Source organism: Podarcis melisellensis (assembly GCF_964234715.1).
Source record: "Podarcis melisellensis genome assembly, chromosome: 12".
In the NCBI taxonomy this organism is placed as follows: domain Eukaryota; kingdom Metazoa; phylum Chordata; class Lepidosauria; order Squamata; family Lacertidae; genus Podarcis; species Podarcis melisellensis.
This window is the reverse complement of record NC_138544.1, coordinates 33,882,222-33,888,221: the sequence shown is the minus strand read 5'-3', so window position 1 is coordinate 33,888,221 and position 6,000 is coordinate 33,882,222.

Genomic DNA, 6,000 nt, shown 5'->3' with positions numbered 1-6,000 from the left:
CCATTTGGCTGAGAATTGGCCTTTGGTGAACAAGGCTGTGTATTTCAATGCAACATTCTTTTTGCTGACTCGGGAATATCTCGGCGTGGTCTCGTTTTGTTGCACCTTTTGCAATGCACTGGAAATGTACCCTTTTTCTTTTCTGTACCGCCACATTGTTGTGTCCTCCACTTAACTGTGCAGTATTTGTAATGCAGCATTTCTAGAAAATACACACACACACATGCTTAATAAGTCAAAAGTATCATAGTGCACTCATATTCTGTGAAGTTCAAGTAAATACACCCAGAGTGTCTCAGTCTGGCAAACAGGTACAAACAGAAGAAGACATGCGTGACATAAGCATCATGTGAATGCAAGAAGAGCCTGCTGGATCAGGCCAATGGTCCATCTAGTCCAGCGTCCTGTTCTCACAGTGGCCAACCCAGATGCCTTTGAGAAACCTCCATGAAGAACATGAATGCAACAACACTCTGCCTACCTGACTACATTATTACATGAGCACTGTTCCACAGCATTTGATATTTTCATTTACATCCATCCATTCGATATAAGATGGGTTTATGAAGGAATTCTATATCCTCCCACCATGCTGACGAAGAATTCTACGAAACAGTAGTCAATATCCGGAATCACTGTTCAGTGTTGGACATCATATTTGCTGAATACACAAAGCTTCACAGCTTGTCTTTCATTGTACAAAGCCTGGTACCTTGCTTCATTTAAAGATTTCAGAGACTTTGAGACTAAAGATTTCATTTTGTACTTGTTATGGTTTGAATGAATTCTATAAAGATTGTCTATTGCGTATGTACATGGCCATCATGTTGCCTAGACATTGCTGACATTCTCTTTGCAACACAGGTGTTTGTTTGGTTACTACTTACTACCTGCAACTCCCAGCAACTTATATTCCGAGCCATGCTGGCTGCGATGGTGGACCTAGAACCTAGTCATCATGGCTAGAGTTATCATTGTCAGCCCTGTCCTCCACTGAGTTTAATCCCCCTCTTAAAGCCACCCAAGCTGGTGGCCATCATTACCTCCTAAGGGAGCAGGTTCCATAATTTAACTAGGTGCTGCATGAAGAAGTACAGTACTTGCTTTTATCTGTTCTAGATCTGCCAACAATCAGCTTCCACAGATGCCCACAGGTTCTAGTTATGAGAAAAGGAGAAAAACTCGGTATGTGAGGCAGCAAGCACACCATGCATATAGTTAGGAAGGTTGTGTGGCACACACCCCCCAATTGCTGCCGAGCAGTAGCAAGATCCCAGGGGTTCCAGGAGCTCACCCAGGATTGCGAGCAAGACACGATGGAGACTGCTGTGTTTTTTAAGAAGTATTGTTTACACTGGAAGCTTTCAATGAAGGAAAGTGCAGAGTTTGCAGCATTCACATCTCAACAGGGGCTTGTCCCCCCCAGAGCAGTGCAGCATTGGAGTTCAAGGCATCCTACACACCTTCCCTGTGCCTCTGTCCCAGCCTGTCAATATGGTTCTGCCCCACATGGTCTCTGCTTTGAATTCTGCCCCTTCCTTTCTCCTTTCCAAGAATCTTTGCTAAGCAGGTCCTTCTCTTCTCCAAACGTCTCTGTTTTAAAAGGGACACATTTTTTGCTGTGTGACAACACACACACACACACACACACAGCCCCGGTAATCTTGGCAACCCTCGTTTTTTTACAGATCCAAGGAATCTTTCTTTGATGTGTTGGTGACTGACTATTGTTTCTCAATGGCTTGCACTCAGCTAGCCCAGCCTGACTAGTTTGCATAGAGTAAACCCAGGAATTTCCGTGTTTGGCAGAGTTCAGGAGAGTTGCTGGAGCTGCTTGTACTTTCCCTTCAATACCCCCCCCCCCCGGTATTAGTAACATTACTAACATTCACTAACTTCCTAGAATTATGAGCACCTTTGCACCCCCAGACTCTGGCACCCCAGATCTATAACAATATAAGACACATGTAAAGCACATGACCTCTGTCAAAAAATACCAGAAATTGTAGGGGTTGGGTGCTGGAAATTGTAGCTCTGTGAGGGGTAAAGTACAGTTCCCAGGATTCTTTGGGGGAAAGTCATGTGCTTTAAATGAATGCTGTGTGACCTCCATGTGCAGCAATAGTGTACATTCAATAACGAATGTAGAAAGCAACCAAATAAATGTGTACCGCATGTAATAAGGGGATGACAAAAGCACCTTAAAGACACAACAGTTGTAGCACTTTTGTAAGAGCCAGAGTTCAAAATAATAAACTATATATTGGGCTGTATTCTCTTGGGTAGAGAATCACAGCCTTAGGAGGGCTCACTACAATAGTATATCATTGTTTTACACTTAGCTGCTTGTTGTACATATTCACCATGTGTTACAAATTACTAGTGGTATGATGGCAATTGCTTGGAATGGGAATTTCATTTATTATGTGTCCCTGTTGGGGACTAAGCACAAAACAGGAACCCCAGAAATGCAATTGTTTTTTGCAGTCTTAAATGTATTGAGCAGAGTGGGGAACTTGTGGCCCTCCAGTTGCTGCTTGACAACTCCCATGATAGAAATAATAGAATTGTAGAGTTGGAAGGGATCCTGACGATCATCTAGTCCAACTCCCTGCAATGCAGGACGATGCAGCTGTCCCTTATGGGGATTGAACCTGCAACCTTGGCATTATCAGCACCATGCTCTAACCAACTAAGCTATCCAGGCTGACCCCTGACCGTTGGCTATTCTGATGGGAGCTGGAGCCCATTAACATCCGGAGGACTGATCTGTACAGTGGTTTGCAATACTTGTGGCGTTTTAAATAAATAAATATAATATAAAAACCGTATGGAAGGCCACAGGTTTCCCACTCCTAGTTAGACTAATAGGGTTCCATTGAGTTCAGTGAGACTACTTTGATGTCTCATCTGTCTCCTGAGAAATCTCTATGTGGGACAAGAATCTACAGTTAGAACTGGATGTGGAACAAATGATTGGTTCAAAATTGGGAAAAGAGTACGACAAGGCTATATATTTAACTTACATGCAGAATTCATCATGTGAAAGGCTAGACTGGATGAATCCCAAACTGGAATTAAGATTGCTGGAAGAAATATCAACAACCTCAGATATGCAGATGACACAACCTTGATGGCAGAAAGTGAGGAGGAATTAAAGAACCTTTTAATGAGGGTGAAAGAGGAGAGCGCAAAATATGGTCGGAGGCTCAACATAAAAAAAAACTAAGATCATGGCCACTGGTCCCATCACCTCCTGGCAAATAGAAGGAGAAGAAATGGAGGCAGTGAGAGATTTTACTTTCTTGCGTTCCATGATCACTGCAGATGGTGACAGCAGGCATAAAATTAAAAAACGCTTGCTTCTTGGGAGAAAAGCAATGACCAACCTAGACAGCATCTTAAAAACAAGAGACATCGCCTTGCCGATAAAGGTCCGTATTGTTAAAGCTATGGTTTTCCCAGTAGTGATGTATGGAAGTGAGAGCTGGACCATAAAGAAGGCTGATCGCCGAAGAATTGATGCTTTTGAACTATGGTGCTGGAGGAGACTCTTGAGAGTCCCATGGACTGCAAGAAGATCAAACCTATCCATTCTTAAGGAAATCAGCCCTGAGTGCTCATTGGAAGGACAGATCCTGAAGCTGAGGCTCCAATACTTTGGCCACCTCATGAGAAGAGAAGACTCCCTGGAAAAGACCCTGATGCTGGGAAAGATTGAGGGCACAAGGAGAATGGGTCAACAAAGGATGAGATGGTTGGACAGTGTTCTCGAAGCTACCAGCATGAGTTTGACCAAACTGCGGGAGGCAGTGGAAGACAGGAGTGCCTGGCGTGCTCTGGTCCATGGGGTCACGAACAGTCGGACATGACTAAATGACTAAACAACAACAACAACAACATTCTGATGTAGAAGAGCTGAAGTGTAAAAACCAAAATGATTTCCAGAATGAAAAAAAAAGGAGAAGTGCCATCTCATTTTCTTTTGGCTCAATAAATGCTAAGCATCACACTAAGTATCTTGGAAGAAGACTTTTATCTACCCTTATATGGAATGCAGGCCAACAATGGAAAATCTCTAGATAAGGAATGCGTCATGCCACACTAAGCTTATGTAGTGCAAAGTTTAGCTTAGAAGAAGCATAATAGGCAATCCTTTTTTCCCCTCCTGCTTAATATGAAAGGAAATCACAAGGCCTGTGGATTTAAGGTGGATGCATGTGAATTTAATGCCCACGAAAAGACTGTTGATTTGTGGTATGTGAATTTTTAACACTGCAAAAAGAAGCGAACGTCAACACTCCCAATTTTTTCACTTTCACATTCTTCAATGAATTATACAGGCATACAGGAATGCAAGGCTTGCTATACATGTTCAGACCATCTTGTCTTCAGTCATGTACCCAACAGTAGCCAGAATCAGATTCTTTTGAATGTAAAACACCCACCAATGACTATTATGCAATTGCATGCCTCGTTCACAGCCATATTTAGTTGTTGGCTTCTCTCCAGAAGCATTTGTGTTGAAGGTGGAGATGCCCTAAAAGAGTTTATACTAGTCGAGTTAAACAGAAGACATTTCTGTGATTCATAGACAAATAGTTAAACCCTTTCAATGAACAAATCCTATCAAGCTATTGGGCCTTGGGAGTCTTGTAGTAGCAGGTTCCATGCATCTTAAGAAACCACATTTTCCCCCATTGATATGAAGCTTCCACACCACAACAGAGAGCTATATTACCACACAATCCTAATCATGTCTACTCCGAAGGAAATCCTGGTATATTCAGTGGGGCTTTCCCCCAGGTAAGTGGAGGAAGGATTGCTTCCTCAGTTTCTAGAATTAAACAAAAGCCACAATCCAAAACACAATCCAGAGTCCCTTTCAGACATTTTCCAAGTATACAGTAGATGTGTGGAGCTGGGTGTAGTGAGACCATTCATGCTCTCCCCATCCCTCATTCTCTGCTGACCCCACCCCAATCGTCAGCCATAAGTCTGAAAGGGTAAACTAAATGCATGTACAGCTCTACACGCATAGGCACCCATTTTCAGTCTTTTGGCTCTATGCAGAGAAGTCAGAGGTGAGTTGCCACCCTGCTCATGCTCCTCCACATATTCACTCTATTTTAACTTATTTATGAAATCAGAATTCAGTTACAAATCTCTTCTGGAATGTGTCTCTGTGTGTGTCTATGTAGGCACCAATGGTTCAACAAGGAGGGGGCCTGGAAGGGAGTTTCATAAAGTTGGGCCCACAATACTCAACACACAGCTCCTGGTGGAGAGGAGCCATGCATCCAAGCCATGGGGGACCAGCAACCGCGACTCCTTCAAAGATCTGCGTGATTGGGCAGGGTTATAAAGGAGCGAGTGGTTCTGGAGGTATCTTGGACCCACGCTGTTAAGGGTCTTGTAATTTGATACAAGAACAATATGTGCAAAAAAGGTCTGAAGGGTATCTTCTTCTGGTAAACAATGCTGTTCCCTGCAATGCAATTTAGAGATGCTTATCAGTGCCCTACATCAACGTTGTTTTTCTTCCCAAACTTGCTGTGTAGGGTACCTTGTATGGATTCCCTGCATACTACAGGGGGATTGTAAGGTTCACACTCAGTTCACATGGAGTACTAGCTGGGAGACATGGGCACTTCACCTTCCACCCTATGTGAAGCAAGAGGCAGAACCTACCTGTGAACTGCGGGCAAAGTCTCTTTCAAGAATGCTTTCCCTCCATTCTCAGTGCAGATATCTTCCATGATACTGTATGTTTCTAAGGTACCCAAGGTGTACCAGAAGACAGTGTGAAAATATCTGCATTAGACAGCTTAAGGACCAACTGATTTCTTATATCCTTTCCCAATCAATGAGGTCTTTGGGGGAACCATTGTTAGTTGTTCCACATGGCTCATATCCACAAGGAGCCACACATCCAGTATTGTGGGCTCAATGTTGTGAAAACTCCCTCCCAGCTGAGACCAGCCAGGCCCCCTCCCTGTT